Raw genomic sequence first — 20,000 nt, forward strand, 5'->3', positions numbered from 1 at the left:
GATCTGGGATTGTTTTGACGATCAGGGGACGCGATCTGAAAACATCTCTCTCTCTCTCTCTCTCTCTCTCTCTCTCCCCTCCCCCTCTCTCCCCCCTCCCCCTCTCTCTCTTGTTTCCCACCCGTTTCCTTAATCTGTCTCTCTCAGCATGTGTGTGTGTGTGTGTGTGTGTGTGTGTGTGTGTGTGTGTGTGTGTGTGTGAACAGGTGCCCCAAACTCACAGCACAAAGAATGACTAAAAAATAGGTCCTGGGAATTGTCTTTTTTACGCTTCTTAATGTTCCGTTTATAAGTGGAAGTAGTTTTGTTTGGTGTTTTAATACAAACAGGTAAGAGTTTTCAACCCAGCAGCTTTTTGCTAATATTTCTTCATTTGTTCCCAACAATTAAAACGAAAAGCCCGTGTTTATTTCAAAGAAATGATTTCACGATTTCTCACAAGTTTGCCACGTACTCCCAGCACTAATGACTGGAATGGATTTTTTTTTTTTTTTTTTTTTTTTTTTTTTAGTGGGACAAAAAAGAAACCACAACCCCCATCCCCCGCTTACTAGTAACAAGCACTTGTCGCCGCCACATACTGCCACGCCTACCGTCGACTGCTACGGAACCAAAAAAGTCATTGAGAAAAATGAAGACGGGGCCATTCGCGCCGGCGACGAAGCGTGAGGGAATTCCAGAATCAACAGGGGGAAACATAGGCACCGGGCGTCACAGGTCCTGCAAATCCTCAGCAGTCAAGGCTGGAGTCAAGAAGCCTGATCCGATTGGCACTGGAAATCGGTCTCCCCGTGGACCAGCGACAGGACCGACTACAGCTACGCTGCACTACTGCCTCGGTTGCTCCACAGGGTGTTGTTTTGGGTCGTGCCGTATTCCGTGGTAGGAGGAGGAGGAGAGCTTTACGGGACACATGTGTAATACAGGAGAACAAACCGTTGTGTCGCCATGGATCGGAATGTCTTTTTTTTCTTTTTTCTTTTTTTCTTTTTTTCTTTTTTTTGAGGAGGGGTCAGAGGGAGGCGGGGAGGGGGAGGGGGGGGGTTGAGGTCTGGATCTAGTGGAATGGGGTGGGGGCTGCCTTTCGCCAGTTCTGAATGTAGTCCTCGAAGGTGGAAGATTCTTGCACGGGGAGAACAATTCTCTTGAAACAAACCCTATAGAGGGAAGACGATGCTGAACCGTTTTGGGCATCTGCACCCAAATTCTCAAGAAAATAGAAGTATAGTAGTGAGAGAAAATAAACGATGATGATACGAAATAGGTTGTTGTTGTTTTTAATGAAGCAGCTTGTTGGTGAATCTCGTGCCCAAAATGACTATACTGCCCGATTCACGTTGGTGCAGAGGAAGACCTGGTCATTTTAGATAAGTCGCCTAAATTTGATGGGATCCATTCCGGACGGTCATACTGCGGAAATTATGTTCGTCCGATTAAAAAACGGTCATGACGACTCTCAGACCTGATGTTCCTCACTGATGTTGTTGTTGATAGACTGTATTACACGTTGACGGACATCTATTTCACAGTGCTACCCGCTAATAAACTCCCGGTTCACCATTATCTGTTTTGTAATAAACGTCGAGTTACTCACAGTTTCCGAGTTGGTAAGCTTCTAGTTCTTCACTGCCTCCCATTGGTAATCTTAAGTTTATCTACCCTCATAATAAACGCCTAGTTCCTGATTTTCACCCCTCTGTTGATAAACTCACAGCTCCTCTATACTACTACCCTTTAATCAAAAGTCTAGTTCCTGGCTGCTGCCGGTGGATTAATGTTATTCCCTCCAAAGCTCACCATTGGTAAACGTTAGTTCCTCGTTTAGTACTGGTGATGACTGTAGTCCCTCGTAAAATCCTGTTGATGAAGTATTTTAAGTCCTTCACGGTTACCCGTTGACAATAACCCCCCATTTTTTTTTATCCCTTGTCCACTGTGTTGTCCCAACAGACTGGCAAGAGAACGACGTTTGGACAAGACGGGCTTGTGTGGTGCTTACACGGTTACAGCTATAACTCACACAATGAGCCCCAGAAGAGGCAAACGCTAAGGAGAAAGAAAAGGAGTTGTGACGGGGGGCTCAGAGAAGCGGAAGAACTACGAGCCAGGGCGACACGCTTACCAAGTACGCTACAGACATATTTCAGACGTATTTACGCCACAACCATACACGGGCAGCCTGTCGAAACCACCCCCGTCACTGGCGTGTGATTATCCCATTTAAGAGTTCAGGCCTAATTGCCCTCATTGTTGGTGCCTTCAGCTGGGCCAACCCCCGAGGAAAGGCTGTGTTGGGCTGTGCTGTGCTGTGCAGAGCTAATAGGAGAGGCCAGGCCAGGCAAGGCGCTGGCACCCGGGACCCAGTCTGGCTGTCTCCGGGGTGGCGGCAGCGGGAGAAAGGGCTGGCTGCTGCCTACCCGGGGTAGGCCCGTGTCGAGCTTTGAGGGGAGCAAAGTGAGGGTGGCAGGTCGGCGGATGGCATTGTGGGGGAGCGGCCAGGCGTGGCGGGGTGACGGTGCCCCCACACTGTCAAGGCTTGCTGCTGGTCCACCCCGGGTTAGTTGTTGCTCCTAAAGTCTGGAGGCCTACCACCACCACCACCCCAACCTTTACCCTTCTCTTCCCCTGTCCACCCACCCGCCCACCCGCCTGCCTGCCTGCCTGTCTGTCTGTCTTCTTTCCTCCCCTCCTCTCCCTTTTCTCTGCCTTGTGTTTTGGACGTGGAGCGAGTCATTTCTCTTGTCTAACCTGCTTCCTCCGCGTCTACCCCCTCCCAGCCCCTCTATACTGCGGTGGTGTCCGTTCACTCCAGTGGACCAGCGCGACCACCTACCTGCTTCTGGAGAGAGAGACAGAGAGAGAGAGAGACAGAGAGAGAGAGAGAGCTTCTTAACCTATCTCACTCTACCGTGGACTTTGTTTTGCGCATGGAGCCAGTCCTTGTTCCGCTTTAATCTGCCTGCTTCCTCTCATCTCACCCTTTGCCCTTGTTTGTGTTTGCTCATGGAGCAAGGACTTGTTTTTTTGTGTGTGTGGTTTTTACATGCTTTCACCTGTGATCTTTCTTTTTTTCTCGCTCCGTTCCCAGTGCCTTTAGTGTCTGTGTGTGGAGGGAACGAATCTTTCTGCAGCCTCGATCTGGTTGTCGCCTTTTTATTTTTATTTTTATTTTTTTTTTTACGCGAAGCTGATCTTTGCACCCGACTTCTTTAAGCCCAAGACTCGGTGGTAGGGTAGATAAACTCCTGTCTTTTCACGGATCAGCCACACAAGAGATTGACGTGTAAGGCAGATCTCTCTAAACTAAAATGTAATAGACCATTGACCTTTGAAACTATGCTCATGTCCCCTGCCCTTCACGGAGTTGAGACACAACAGACTGAATGTGTAAACCAGATCTCTCTATAATATTATAGACCATTGACCTCAGTATGAATGCTATGCTCGTGTCATTTGTTTTTTTCTTTCTCGTGTCAGTTGTGTATCTCCACCTCGACAGTCACTGAGACAGTGAGAAAGAGGGGGTGAGAGAGAGAGAAAGGGTGGGAGGGGGGGAGGGAGTTAGAAGGAGGTACAGAAATTTAATGTAAGAAAGGGCAAGAGGACCACACTCATGAAAAACCAGAATATTGTGACAGGAAGATTATTATTTTGTTTTTTACTGTTTTCACTTTTTCGTCTCACGCCCTTTTCCTTTACCCACAAAGCCAGCTATAAGTTTCCGCGTCTCGTTTTACAAAACGCGTTCTTTGTCGATAGACCAGTCCTTACGTGGCCCCAAAAATGTTCCTTTAAGATGGGGGTTTGAACTGCTACCCCCATATCCTTTCGTTGTCGCTTTAAGGCTCTACGGGTGAAAAGGGTTTAAAAAAAAAATCAAAAATAAAAAGCAATAATAATAATGATGATTAAAACATTTCTAAGGGGCGGATTTGGGGGGAGGAGATGGGGGTGGGGGTGGGACTGACGACGACGACGACTCAGACGACGACGAATGGGAGCTCAAGGAAATTCCCGATGAAAGGGTTGTCTGTCCTGCCAAGTTAGGTAACTCTCCCCTCCCTTTGCCCCTGTGGTTCCCCCAGCCTGTCACCCTGCCGCCATCTTGCTGCCTGTGCGAGCGGCGCGCGCGCCACCCCATGGGGCGATAATGGCAGGGGACGTCACCGTGTGTTTGGCGCGCTCTTGTGTCGTCATCAAGCTGGCCCCGGGCACGTCATTAAGTAACGGGTTATTTCCCCTCCTTGCCCTTTTCAACAGAGAAAGAGAGTGTGGGGAGGCGGGGGGGGGGGGGGGGTTTCTCCCGCCAATGCAACAAGAAAAAAGAAGAAGAAGAAAAAAAAATGAACGGAAGAATGAGCAGTCAGCAGCAGTGCATTCTGCCAGTCGTTGCGTTGGGATTTCAGGCTCGTGCGACTCTACCTCCTCCTCCTACCCACCTTCCCCCTTCTCTCTCTCTCTCTCTCTCTCTCTCTCTCCCCCTCTCTCTCCACAAACACTTAATCCATCCATCCCACCCTCCCTACACAAACACACACATGCGCGCGCGCACGCACGCAAGCACGACTGAATCATTCATGCCCCACATTGAAAAAAAAAAAACCCAAACCAAACCGCTTCAACGCTGCTGTCAGTCATCTTTTCTGTGGAGCAAACAAAACGCTTTTCACGTGCCAAATAGAGGGGGTGGGGTGGGGGGGGGGGGTGGGGGGGGACGGAAGGCCTGACTCCTCCGCACCACAAAGCTGGTCCAACTAATGGTCTCGCATCATTAGAGACCCCGGCCTGTCAGGTCCAGATCCAGGTCCCCCTTCACCCGCCATTGGGTCCCCCCAACATCAGAGGCCTGCAGAACAGTAATTTGGGAGTCAGACTAGTTGGTACCTGTGACTTGTGCCAGACAAGGAACCCCGCCCTCTCTGTCACTCCATTCGCTTGTTCTGCTTTTTGAGCCGTTCGCTCGGAAATTTGCCGCGCGGCGGGTTATCACTGCCGGCGCTGATTTTTGAATGTTGTATGGCCGGCTGCCTAACATGGTGGGGTAAAAAAAAACCGAAACGGTCATGCACGTAAAAGCGCACTGCACTCATACATGACCGCAGAGGAAGAAGAAAAGGAAGGAGGAGGAGGAGGAGGAGAAGAAGAAGAAGAAGAAGAAGAAGAAGAAGAAGAAGAAGAAGAAGAAGAAGAATGTTGTCTAACAACGGGCGCCAGAGTCGAACAGCCTGATTTTCAGTATGGAACTTTCAATCTGATGATCCTGGTTTTAATCCCCCAATCGGCTCCTGGTGTAGGTTGAGGATGAAGTCTTCTTCTTCTTCTTCTTTTACCAGATGTCTGTGACCAACAGATATATGTGTGCAGACTTGGTGATACCTGAAACTCCTTCGTGTAAATACGCAAGCAGAGGGTCAAACATTCACGTCAAAGGTCTTTGCGATCCATGTCACAGTTTGGTGGGATATGAAATCACACCAAAAATACCCTGTATGCAACAAGTAGGACAAGAGCCATCACTGGTCATGTACAGTGAAGAAAAGGAACCGTTTGAATGTTATGTATTTGAACGCTTCCTATAAATGAATATCTAAAAGTGTGCCTTCTTTGTCATGCAAGTAATCCTTGTTCGAAAGGTTGTTGACTAAAAACCTAGAGTGTGACATGGAGTTTGGGATTCACGACCGTGTTTCTTTGAACAACACATGTCGACTGGTCTTGTATCTGTAAGATAAAAAAAAGAAGAGACCATGTTGCAAATCATCACTTCTCACGCTTTCCAAAATTGGAAAGTTCCCAGACAGATAAAAATCAAGATTGGATCGTAAATTCTCCCAGACTTAACATTACAGTCGTAGCTCATCCCTGCTGGATTCCTAACCTGCCATTTTCAGCCTACAGTCGAAAGTTCCGCCAGAAAGGTGTGATGTTCTCAGCGGCGACAGGGGTTTGGAAGAGATGCTTAACACAGAAGGCCAATTTCCCCCATTGCTCCTCTGTCCGCCCCCTTGATGAAAGGGACAGTGTCGCCCAATGAGAGGGCGCCCTGCGAGCACGTGATGACTTCAAATGGCCCGTCAGGACAGCGGGATAGCGGTGCAGAGCTATTGTGAGCAATGGGGGTGGGGTTGGGTGGGAGGAGGGGGGGGGGGGGGCAGGAAAGGGCTTGAGAAGAAAAGCGAGAGACCTGTACGAGTCGGGGAGAGAGAGGACAAAGACACACAAAAGCTTGACCACTCTCGCTACCCTCTGGATGGTCCAGATCGTTATCTTACTGGCTGACCACTGGAGAGAGAGAGAGAGAGAGAGAGAGAGAGAATCTGTCGTGTTCCCTCTCCCTCATCTGCCCACCCCACACCACCCCTACTCATCCCACCCCACCCTCTTTGCCTTGTCATTGCTCACCTAGCAGACCGCCACCCCAGGGCTGTGTAAGGCCCGTGACATAGGAGAGGATGTGTGTGTGTGTGTGTGTGAGGGTGGGGGGGGATGTGGAGGGGAGGGGGGTTGTTGGGGGGGTGGGAAGGGCAACAGCAAGGTCAGGGCAACCCCCCCAGCCGCCCCGAGCCCCCCCCCCCGCCCCCCATCTTCTCCATACCCACCCTTGCCCCACCCCCCCCACTCTGTGACACAGGCTTCCGTGACCAGAGGTTAGACTACCCCAACACCGCTGGACCCCCACACCCCCTCCCACCGCCTCCGCCCCCCGCCCCCGCCCCCGCCCCCGCCCACCCGCTCTCTCCAAACCCTCTTCCCTACCCCTTTCCCCCCTATCCACCCCATTCCGCCCGAACCCGGCACTGGCGTAATTACTATCGTCACGCTTCCCTAGGACAACTTTTAAACGCAAACCATGCACGGTAATTCTCATCGATCGGAGGGGGTGGGGGTGGGGGGTGGAGTGGGGAGAGAAAAGGACAGAGAGAGAGAGTGAGAGAGATAGAGACAAAGCGTGAGAGAGAGAGAGAGAGAGAGAGAGAGAGAGAGAGAGAGAGAGAGAGAAAGACAGAGACTCGAAAACGCGTCTGTCCTGTCCTTTTTCCCTTCGCTCCGTCCGTCCGTCCGTCCAGAGCCCACCTTGTTGTTGAAGCTATCACCGCTATTAGCCGGCGAGCTGAGTTTAAAGACTGTTCCTTTCACTGCCTTGAAAGGTGAGGAGGAAGGGAGCTTTCTCGTGGGGGTCTCCAGAGAGCCATGAAGGGCAGCTTCCCCCTAAGTGTACCCCCCCTCCTGTCAAACCCACCCTCCGTGCTATGGGGGGGAGCAGGCACCCGAGTTTCTAACAGAATCCTAACCCTGAAGGGGGTAAATCTCGCTCTCTCCCTCTCCCGCCCTCCTCCTCCCCCTGAGGTCGGAGTTTTAAAGTTTTTAAGAGTCTGGCGGCTGCTGGCCTATATCTTTCATGTCTTGCATGAGATGTAAGTCCCAAGAGAATGGCGCGTTCCGTTCCTCTCTCTCTCTCTCTCTCTCTCTCTCTCTCTCCCTCAGCCGTTTTACTTCGGATGGAAATATGGTGATGGAGGGACGTATGGTCAGAGATCAAGCCGCGGTTCCCCTAAAGCTGTGTGTGTGTGTGTGGCTGGATGATGGAAAGGGGGCTGGTTTAGTAGGGTAGGGGGGCTTGGAGGGGGGATGGGGGTGGGGGACCACCAACTCAAGATGAAACAAGAAGGATGATCCTAGACTCTACTATCGACATTATTTATGTTTGTTCTTTCTTGTCGATCAATATTCAGTTTAAAGTTTGGTGTGGGGTTTTTTTGTGTGTGTGTTTTTTAATAGTTTTGGACAGTAATTTTTATTTCGAAATTGTCACAAACACATTTTTTTTTTATGAGAAACAACAACAAAAATCTTACACACAAAAAGTCTTGTCTTTAAAATGCGTTTCAAGTATGTGATGGGATGTCTTCACAGCTTGGAACTTAAAAAGGTTTCAATGAATGAATAAGTTATTTGATACAAATGATAATATGGTTGGTTCATCAGCCGTCGTGTTAAAACTGTAGTGCAACGTGTGAAGCACAGCATAAGCTTTTAAGCTTGTTGATGCTCCTTTGTCTATGTCTGCATTGCAGTCATGTGTACTGTTGAACAGTTAAAGATTATTTTAAACTCCTAACACAACGCACATTGGGGATGTGCTGTAAAGTCTGCCTTGTCCTGTCCTGTCCTCAACACACCACTCCTTCTTCTGCGTTCACTCGTATGCACACGAGTGGACTTTTACGTTTATGACCGTTTTTACCCCGCCATGTAGGCAGCCATACTCCGTTTTCGGGGGTGTGCATGGCTGGGTATGTTCTTGTTTCCATAACCCACCGCACGCTGACATGGATTACAGGATCTTTAACGTACGTATTTGATCTTCTGCTTGCATATACACACGAAGGGGGTTCAGGCACTAGCAGGTCTGCACATATGTTGACCTGGGAGATCGTAAAAATCTCCACCCTTTACCCACCAGGCGCCGTCACCGTGATTCGGAACCCGGGACCCTCAGATTGACAGTCCACAGCTTTAACCACTCGGCTATTGCGCCCGTCAACACACCACTCCAATCTGTCTTCCACGGCAACCCCGTCAGTGTGTGTGTGTGTGACTGCCGCGCGCTTTAATTCCATTTTGCAACTCTACTCTATTTCTTTTATTTTTTACCATTGAGAAAATAAACGACAGGCAGCGCTTTTATGGGTGATAGGAGGGTTAAAAAAAATCCGTTGAAAAGCCAGTAGAGAGAGAGAGAGAGAGAGAGAGAGAAAGAGGGAGGGAGAGAGAGAGAGAGAGAGAGAGCAGCGAACCGTTAAGAATGGAGCGAGAGAGCAGTCTCTCAACGAGCTGTAATAACTAGCGTGGTTCTCTCCTCCTGGCTCCTCTCTACGCCCATCTCTCTCTCTCTCTCTCTCTCTCTCTCTCTCGTCTTCCTAAAGCTCACACACACACACACGCGCGCGCGCGCACGCGAACGCACAAAGACACGTGCCCGCACACACACACACACACACACACACACACACACACACACACACACACACACACACACACACAGACGGACATTGATACATGCACGTACTGGAACTTGGCTCAGGAAATCCAAACCTCCTTCCACCAAAACAAAAAAAAATAAAAACAAATATGAATAAAAATGAAAAAAAAAAAAAAAAGACGACGACGAAGAAAACTCAACACAAGACCTGCCGTGCGCAACTGTCAGGGGTGCCAGGAGCGTGGCAGGAAAGCAAAATATATGTTTAATACGCTGCGACCTCTGGCTCCCTCAGTAAGGCAGTGTGGGAGTGTTTTTTTTTAGCTTCTTCTTTCTTTTCTTTTATAATTATGTATATAGATATGTTCCGCCATCCACGCTTGTTTTTTCACCATGCTTTCCAAAGAAAAAAATCCCCACAGGTTCGCTTACATATCACACACATGCGCAAACGCACACACACACGCGCGCGCGCGCGCGCACACACACACTAGTGTGTGCACACATGCACACACATCCATGTGCACCCACACAGCCACACATACAAATTCATGCCAGTACACGCTTACTCTCTCTCTCTCTCTCTCACACACACACACACACACACACGTACGCGAACACACACACACACGTACGCAAACACACACACACACACACGTACGCGAACACACACACACACACGTACACAAACACACACACACACACACACACACACACACACACACACGTACGCGAACACACACACACACACACACACGTACGCAAACACACACACACACACACACACACATTTAAAAAAATCTCAAAACCTTGCAACGCAAAGAACAAATCCCAGTGAATGTTGGACAAGAGAGGTACGGACGGTGTTGTGTGTTTGTCTACAAACGGAACATTTCACCCCCAAATATATCCTTCATTGCTCCCCCGAAACACACTGTGGAAAACAATGATTAAAAAAAAAAAGAAGCACACACACACACACACACACACACACACACACACACACACACACACACACAGAGAGAGAGAGAGAGAGAGAGAAACTTTTTTTGGTATAAAAGCAAACAAAAAACAAAACAAAACAAAAAAACATATAAAAAAAAAAACTCTTGAAAATAAACAATCCGCACCACAATAGCCATTCTTGATGTGTGTCAGTGACACACGAAAAAAAAAAAAAAAAAAAAAAAAAGACCCATAACTGCCAACAACTTGGGAGCAAAGAGTACTCTCCCCCCCCCCCCCCCACCCCCCCCCATTCCCCAAACCCTCCTCTTCACCCAACCTCCCCACTCCAGTTATTCGGCGGCGCTACGACTGAGAGGAAGGAGCGGCAGTGTAGAAGGGGAGGGGGTGGAGTGGGATGGGGTGGGGGAGGGGGGGGGCGGTCGGGGGTGGGGGGGGAGGGGTTTTGGGGAGTAAGGCAGCGCCCGCGCCATACTGAAAAGCAATCAACCATGTCCAGAATCCCCACCCCCACCCCCACCCCCGCACCCGAACCCCCCCTATATATATTTTTTTTTTCTTCAAGGGGGGTGGGAGGGAGAAGGCAGTGGGATTTTGGTTGTTTTGTTGTTTTTGCTTTTGTTTTAAACCGGGTGGCGAGAGGGTTCGTCGAAGAAGAGTGGGGAGAGGGAGGGGGGGGGAGAGTGGGGGGGTATGGGTAAAGGGGGAGGAGGGGGTTCTTCTGTCTCCAGCTTGTCTGCGAGGAGCCCGCGGAGGGCCCCCGAAGTCTTTGATGGTGGCAATTTCTCCATTACTGGGGCGGCGAAACTTGAGACTCGCGTGCCAGCCACCACCTTGTGTGTGTGTGTGTGTGTGTGTGTGTGTGTGTGTGTGTGTGTGTGTGTGTGTGTGTGTGTGTGTGTGTGTATGTGTGTGTGTGTGTGTGTGTGTGTGTGTGTGTATGTGTGTGTGTGTGTATGTGTGTGTGTGTGTGTGTGTGTGTATGTGTGTGTGTGTGTGTGTGTGTGTGTGTGTGTGTGTGTGTGTGTGTGTGTGTGTGTGTGTGTGTGTGTGTGTGTGTGTGTGTGTGTGTGTGTGTGTGTGTGTATGTGTGTGTGTGTGTGTGTGTGTGTGTGTGTACCCCTACCAGGCAGACAGGCCACTACGACGCCTCTCCACAACAACAGTACAGAACAACAGCTAGACTATTGCCGCTACACATGCACTGCCGGTACGTTTAAAAAAAAAAAAAAAAAGAGAAAGAAAGAATAAAACGAAAATACGGAAATGACTGTAAGGAAAAAGAAAAGAAAGAAAGAGCGAGAAAAGAAAAAAAGTGGGTTAAACCAGTAGTAGGTTTTACGTCATAGGGTTTGATTTGCAGGTATCATTTAATGCCCCCCGAACGAATTACATTCACATTACGCAATCCCCCACCCCCCACCCCCACCCCCCAACCCCCACCCCAAGGCGAGCGCAGCGGCCATAATGCGCTATGAAAACAATACTTTGCAATGACATTTAAAATGAGGACCTTTTCAAGTCAAGCAATGCCCTGTCAGTAGTAAGTTTAAGAGTCGAATCATGTTTACACACATGTTCACAGAGAGACGAAGAAGAAGAAGAAACGAGGAGTTTTAAATGCATAAAAAAAGAGTAATCCTTCAGTAATGATAAAACGACTTGAGATTCGAGACCAGCCGTGAAGAGTAAGTGAGTGACAGGCATTGTTCCAGGCATTGGAATCGACTCGTTTGGAATTAGCTCGTGGGTAAATCAGTTCCGGTTCGAATCTATGTGCAATATTTCATGATCCATTTCTTGAACGACCCTTTCCCGATAAACTCTCGAGAGCACAAAACTTCATTATCAGATATGCATCTTGGAGACCTTTCAGATACGCTTTGCCCGGATAATCTTAAAACTCGAGAGCATAAAGCTTCATGTCAGATATGCATCTTTCGAGACCTTTCAGACACGCGCGCCTGTTCTTTCGTCGTGTTTTTTTTTGTTTTATTCTTCTGTTTTTGTTTTTTGTTTTTTTGTTTTTTCTCTGCTTCTTCTTCTTCTTCATCTTGATGCAAGAGTGTTCCTACTATACGTCTGGGTCCAAAAGGGTATCACACACCCTCAGCCAGATCCGTTTCCGGTGCCACTACCCCGCTGTTCCCAGCCTCCACCCGTCTTGACCGATACCGCCGGAGTCTGGGTTCAACTCCCGGCCTTTCCCCTGATATACACAACGGGCGGGGAAGATGGGGAGAAGATGGGGCACTGCCGCCCAGACCGATCCGATCGCCTCCTCGGGTAGGCGGCATGTCGCGCTTCCCTCGTGCTTCGTTTATTTTCCGACCCACCGCGGTGGCGTCGGCATGCGGCGACGGCTCTTCTGACAGCCTACTATACTGTCTTTTTTCCCCCCCTTTTTTTTTGCTGGCGCTGGCGTCGCCTGTGCTAAACAAAAGGAAGGAAAACAACGTCCCCGTGTTTGTGGTACCGCTGAACAAACCACTAACAGGGAAAAAGAGCCCATGCAAAGAGTTGATGTTGTTCTGGGGGGTACTAGGAGCCCCCCCCTCACCCCCCACCCCCACACACACACCCACCCTCCAACCTCCACCCCCCACCAAGGCGATTCTCTCTGAGACATTAAGCCCCTGCCGTTCGCCGTGGCTCGGATGAGAGGAGAAAAGGTTGTTCTGCACAAGCATTTCTTGGCAAGATGTGTAAAAGCGCGTGTTTTTCTTTTTCTTTTTACCTTCACATCTTCTTACCTGTGACGCAATCGACCACAAAAAAAGCGTGTGGTTTTTAGCCAAGCCGATTGTCAGGGCGGCCACCTCACGGGTTTGTTTTTAATACGGTGAAGAAAATAGGATGTTCTGCAGCAGCGGTCTTGAGCGGAAGATTGTTATGATGAATCTATTACATTCCTAAGGACTGTCTGTGTCCTTGACTTCATTGCTGGTTAATGTATGGGAAGCACGGCAGCTTTCATGAAATATATATTATTTATACAGACAGACCTACCGAAAGACATACAGCTACGGGAGAGGGAGAGAGAGAGAGAGAGAAAGACAGACAGAGAGTCCATAATTCGTTTTTGATATATAGATAGCCAGCTAGCCAGGCAGACAGGCAGACAGATAAACAGATACATAGTCCATAACTCCTGTGATGTGTTTGAACCACAAAATAATCGAATATGAGTGAGCCATGGACGTTATCAATACGCACGTAACGACGACAAAATGGAACAGGACTTTCTTCTACCTGAATCGTCTTTTTTTGCTTTTCAATCATAGACAGTGCCTGGCAGTCGTCGTTATTTTGTTGTGTTTGTTTGTTTTAACAAAAGAGCAAAACCTCTCCAACCAATTTACCACCAATGATCCTGATCGGCTGGTGGCTTCCAACACAGACACAAGCCACCACGCAAAGACGTCCCCCCACCCTCAACCCGCCCCCCCCCACCCCACCCCTACCTTCCTACACCCCCCCACCGACACCATCCCCTACCCACCCAGGCCAACCAGTCACGACATCCAATCAAGATAGACGTGACTCCACTGCACGACACCTTGTAAGATGTCATCTTCTCCACCACTACCACCCACCTCCGCACACACACACACACACGCGCGCGCACACACACACACACACACACACACACACACACACACACACACACACACGGTGACACCCTCCCCGATGACTGAGCAGGACCGTGAAGACCCCCACAAGACAACAACGCCCGTTGTGCCGCACGTCATCCAAAACAAATAAATAAACAGCCGGAGGTCCTGCAACGCTCCACTGACTGACTGACCCGCCACCTATTGTGTCCCGTGTCAAAACAAACAAGGTTAGAGACCCGTGAAGGAGGCGGGGGGGACTACTAGTAGGAGGAGGTTCTGAGGGGAGACAAGACAACATTGACAACAAACGGGTGTTGAAACACGACTTTCTACAATACCACCTGAATACCTTGGGATAGCTTTAAAGACACCCGTAGGGGAGTTGGTAGTGGCGTGTGGGGTGGGGTGGATTGGTTTTGGGGCGGGGGGGGGGTCGCAAATCGAAACGGAGACGAGCACCGAGAGAGAGATAGAGAGAGAGAGAGGAGGGGAGGGAGACAACTGTTGAGTGGTATTTGCCAGTAAAGACAAACCTCAGCAAGGGACGCATTTTCTTGACAAGAACTTGTTGACTTCCAATTGGAATTTTCACGACTCGGCAGATAGGAGGGGGAGAGTGTAAGCTCCAGGGGGTGGGTGGTGGGCGGGGTGTCTTAAGAAACTGGTGGAATCTTCACAAAACGAGCACAAAAATTCCCAGGTAAATGCGTACTTTTCCCACCTGGACCCCCCCCCCGCCACCCCTGAGCTTTTAGCAAACTGTTTAGTCCAGAACTCTCTGTCCGAGGGGTTAGAAACCTCTCCCCCACAAGGGGCAGGTAATTGCGAGGGAAGGGAGGAGGAGCTCCAGGAGTTTGGCAGCATTGAGGAGAGAGAGGTGGTCATCAACCAGGGATCTGCTCACCGTTGTTCTGCCACCCCCCACCCCCCCCCCCTCATCCCCCCCCCCCCCCGCCCCTCCCCCGCCTCCCCCATTTTTTTATTCCCTTGTCAAATCTGCTGCTCATTTCCTGCTTCGATCATTCCCGGGTGTCCTCCCTCTCCCCTCCCCTCCACTCCACTCCATTCCTCTCCCCTGCCTCCCTCCCTCCTTCCTTGTTTCAACACCCCGAGATTTCAGCCCCCCGTCCTGTGCTTGTCTCTGTGTTTCCACTGCCCTGCTTTATATGTGGTGTTTGGTTTAAATAATCTTTAATCATTCAACAAGACACATGATTACAATGCAATGAATGACAAAAGAGCATCAACAAGCTTAAAGCTGATACTGTGCTCACAACGTTGCACTTCAATTTTATCATGACGACTGATGAACCATGTTATCAATTGTATCAAATAACATTCATAAACAGTAAGTAATGAAATAATGAAATAAAACAAATAAACAAACAGTACATAATATAGTAAAATAATGCTAATATCAATATTAACATGAGATTAAATTTATTATCACCAGAGTAATTGGCCTAATAGAAGAAAAACACGAAGAAGAAGAAGAAAATTTATGTGGTGTTTGAAGTCGACAACGAGTGGTTACTCTCTCTCTCTCTCTCTCTCTCTCTCTCTCTATATATATATATATATATATATATATATATATATACTGTTGCCGAAAACAACAAAGACTGGCATGGCACTGCCAACAAGTATTTAAGCAAAATATCGAAGCTACGAAAACAAAACAGGTCCATAGACTTATCGCAGATTACTGGCGGGTGTATTTGTTGCGGTGGTTCTCGCTTTTTTGTTGGTTTAAATAATCTTTAATTATTCAACAATACACATGATTACAATGCTTTGTTGTTGTTGTTATTTTTCCTTCTCTTGTCAATTCTAAAACTTAAAGTTCTTTTGCATCACTATGTTTGAAAACATTTTTAAGTTAGCTACAGCCAAACCGTTCGCGCTGTGTATTTTGCCAGTCATCGCACTTGGGTTCTATGTCCCTTCGTCAACCAATCACAGTCGTTTGAGTGTGATAAATTACTGTGATCTTGAAAGTAACATCATGATTATCGTGAAGAAGAAGAAGAAGAAGAAGAAGACAAAGAAAAAAAAAGAAAAAAAAGAGAGAGAGTCGGAGAAAGTGGATGACATTTGTCATGAAAAAGCTGTACATCTTTTCCACTCTAGCCACACTTCCCCTTCCCAATCCATCACTGATGTGTCTAGGGGGGGGGGGGGGGGGACGGGTGGGTGGTATTGTTAAAAAAAATCCCCTTTGTCTAGCAAGGACGGGGCCTCCTTCCCCACCCCCTACCCTGCTGCACCCCTTCCCTACCCTAGCCCTGTCTGGGTAGGGGAGCAGATGAGATGGGAAGAGATACCCGGGCTCGGCGACAGGGGCCTGGAGACAGAGACAGACAGACAGACAGACAGAGAGAGAGAGAGAGAGACATAGGGAGGGAGAGAGAGAGAGAGAGGAGGGGAGCTGATGAGATGGGCGTCGCCTCCCCTGACACGTTAATAAGGGTCGCGGGCAGGTTGCGAGCCTAAACATTTACCTGGTAACAGGCGTCGCTGTTTGGGCCCTGGCCTGTCCCTGATTGCCCAACAATTTGTGCCCCTGGCACACTCCGGCACGCCGAAACAATTTCCCCACCCCCACCCCATCCATCCTTCCTAACCCACCCCTACCCCCTTACACACACACACACACACACACACACACACACACACACACACACACTGACAGCTGACTAACAAAAACTATAAAGGAAACAGAGGAGGCAGGGTGTGGGGGTCAGGGGTGCAGGCACAGCGCAATACAAGCTGAACCCGTCAGGATTCAGTTGCCCCCCGTGTTACAACCACTACCACTGCTTTTTTCTCGATGGTGGTGGTGGTGGTGGTACCCTTCTGCTTGCCACCCCCTTCCTCCCTCCCTCCCTCCCAACATGTCAGCTTCCTCATCTGGAAGTGTTCAAGGATGCCCATGGTTTACCCTGCTCAGCCTCCACCGAGGAAGGTTTACACCAAGCCTCTCTAAGCCCCTACGGGGGTAGTCCCAAACCTTCTACCCATGCCCCGCGCATTGCAAGGCAAGCGGGTGGGGGGGGGGGGGGGTGGATAGAAGAAGAAATAGAAGATAGGAAGGAAGAGCCATGCAGAACCCGTTTAGATCCTATCCAAGCAGCTTGCCTCTTGTTTGTGAACAGCCCTCAGGCCACCATTGCACCACCGGAGAAAATTGGAACTTCACACCTTGGAAAAAAACGCTGCCGATGCTCGAGGTGTGGCCCTGTTAGTTGTTTGTGTGTCTGTCAGCCATGGCGTGTTTATTTGTCACAGCTATTCTATGGGGGGAAGGGGGGGGGGAGCAGGCCAGTAGGACTATCCAGTTAGGAGTTTATTGTTTGGGGAATTAATACAAGGACATAAGGAACAAGTTTTTTAACTGACACGCATTTTTTTTTTTTTTTAACCCTATTCAACAATTTTGACTGTGACAAAATGGACGAGCAAAAACCGCCAAGAAAAAACAACAACTCTGTTATGTCTTTCGTTGTCAGTCAACAGAATCTAAAGAATTGTTTGCTGAGAATTTATATATTGCACTAAGAAAAATATTATATCTTCAACAGTCGGGTTGAACTTTCCATAATAGCAAACCCCCGCCAGCCAAATGTTTTAAAAAAGTGCAATCAATGGCCGTAAAATTCGTTTTACATGTGGGTTGCGACTTGAATATAACCGCGGATATCTTTTTTTGTTTGTTTGTTTGTTCGTTGTTGTTTTTTGACAAACTATTTCTGAATGTACACCAATGCTTTTCCTTTCCTTATGTCTCATGATCCCGATCAGATGTATTCTTAAATCAGAAAATAATACCACAGTTTATATGTACAATACTGAATAAAAACCAAATCAAGTCAAGATTTATTTCAAAAGTCCCCTTGGAAAAAAACAACAACCGAAGACAGAAGATAAAAAGAAAGAAAAAAAGAAGAGAAAGACGGACAGAGGGAGAGCTGTAGAGAGACAGAAAGAGAAAAGGAGGGCTTGTACAAACTTTGACTGACCAAAAGTAAAGAGAGACAGACAGACATTCAGTTACACATATACATAAACAGACAACTATAGATCAAAAACTCCTATACCCTCCCTCACCCACTCATGAAGTTCAAAACCAACACATCGGCACCAGAGGGTGTCTATGGACATTCCGATGGAGGACAAGGAGGATTAACGTCCTACAACGCAATGGCTCCCCTGCCCCATAAACCACCTTTTGACCACCGCCCACGCAGACCCTGCGGGACACCGCTCACAGTCCATAAACTCATCGTGTGCTACTTGGGCCACTTAGCGGCTCTGTCATGCTGGTCTAAAAGGGAGTCCAGTGGAAACCTGAGAGCCACGTGTTTTTCAACCTTCGTGGGGGGTTGGGAAGACGTTGAACCATAATGTTAATCCCGTGTGAAATTCCTGACATATCAACAGTTCTATTAGGCCAATTACTCTGGTGATAATAAATTTAATCTCGTGTTAATATTGATATTAGCATTATTTTACTATATTATGTACTGTTTGTTTATTTGTTTTATTTCATCATTTCATTACTTACTGTTTATGAATGTTATTTGATACAAGTCATAATATGGTTCATCAGCCGTCATGATAAAATTGAAGTGCAACGTTGTGAGCACAGTATAAGCTTTAAGCTTGTTGATGCTCTTTTGTCATTCATTGCATTGTAATCATGTGTATTGTTGAATAATTAAAGATTGTTTAAACCAACAGTTGTTATCGAAACGTCGCATTAACTAAACTGTCATATAATCCTTCAATAACAAAAATCATAGTGTCCATTTTTGGTATGTTACTATAGTTTTCTTGGCACAGACATCCCTTGAATATTCGTGCAAAGTTTCAGTGATCTAAACGTTCAATGTCTTTTGCGGTTTTTCCATTCACATCTGGTGTTTAATCTATAAACAGACCTCTGTGAAACATGCATATCTTTTTAACAAAAAGAGGGAGGTTTGCTCATCTCGAATACGACAGAGTAGAGGTGTTTGTTGGGTTTTTCTGTTGTTGATTTTGTGTGTGTGTGTGTGAATGCGTTGAAAGTGACTGTTACGATAGATGTAGTTAAGTCCGTCAGTAATGAAGCTGTTGATATCATCTCCCTTCTTTTATCCATTTTCACATCAACGTCCGCTTCCTTTCTAATTTTGTATTTTTGTTCTCTTTACTAACAACGTGACTTATCCCTACCTGGAGCTAACGGAACTCTTTCAGGTAAGGCACGCGCTTCCTAACCACTTCCCGCCACCCGTTAGTAACCCTTCAACAAGGTACTTCTCGACATCCCCAAGCCTTAACAGCCTCACAGGTGAAGACGTTTCCACCCGCCCAAGACGCGGCGCGGTAGCTATAGCCTCAAGGCCTTACTGACTTCAAAGGCAAAGACAATGCCAATCAAAGCTGCACAAGCACTAAAGTCAACAGCACCCGCAAACACCTTTGTGGCCTCATCTGTCGCCCCTGGTGCTCTCTATGTCCACCGAGCGGCCCTAACCAAACACCTTTCTGATCGATGGCTACTGGCTGTAGGGCGGATCTCGGCTTTTAAAGAAAGAAGGGGGAAAAAAAAAGAGCGTCCAGTTATGGGTATCGGTCAAGGGTACCCGGTCCTCCCCCATCACTTTAACGTCTCTCTTGTTACCAACCGCCCCGCTCTGTCGCCGCGGGGTGGGGTTCGTGTAGGGGCGGCTTGAGAAGAAAGGAACGAAATGGGACCGTTGATAAGTCCGAAGAGAGCAATCTATCCAACCCTGGCGGGTTGTGTTCCACGTCATCACTTATTGCGAGAATTTCGTCGCACAACACTGGCACGTAAAGCACGCGACCCTATTCCGTTGTTGTTGTTGTTGTTGTTGTTGTTGTTTCCTTATCTTTTTTTCATCCCCGGGGATCGAGTTGCAATATGGGGGGGTGTTGTGTTTTTTTGTATGTGTCCATGTTTGCGTGGACAAGGCGACAGGTTCGTGTGCTGGACACAACAAGACTGCGAGGTGGCAAACTTTCAATTCGACAACCGAAGAAAGCCAGAGGAAAATATAAACAACCTGGGAGGCAACCCGCCCGGCATGTTTGGTTCTAATCTTCCTGGATTTGAAAGCTGTCCAGCATCCGCGTCTCACCTCCAGTGATGAGGTGGACGTTCCAATTGCAAGTGCTGGTGGTTTGCTTTGTTTCGTGGAATCAAGTTCGAGTACAGTAACATGTAAATATGACTTCTCTTTGTGATTTATCCGTCTGGGTTCATATAATTTCTAATCTTTAAAAATCAAGTCCATTGTTACAACCCTACACTGATTGCCAGACTAAAGAATACGGGCCAAAGAAAAATAAATCAAACAAGCACATAAACAACAACGAAAAGAAACACACGCACACACACATTCACACACTAGCGCGCACGCGCGCAC

The 20,000-nt window shown here is 48.0% G+C and overlaps 1 protein-coding gene across 1 annotated transcript in view; it reads right to left on the reverse strand.

Moving 5' to 3' along the window:
* Positions 1 to 20,000, reverse strand: part of LOC143284676 (uncharacterized) — a 124,543-nt gene that overhangs the window by 4,148 nt on the left and 100,395 nt on the right. The window lies entirely within an intron of this gene.

Source organism: Babylonia areolata, chromosome 8 (genome assembly GCF_041734735.1).
Source record: "Babylonia areolata isolate BAREFJ2019XMU chromosome 8, ASM4173473v1, whole genome shotgun sequence".
In the NCBI taxonomy this organism is placed as follows: Eukaryota; Metazoa; Mollusca; class Gastropoda; order Neogastropoda; family Buccinidae; genus Babylonia; species Babylonia areolata.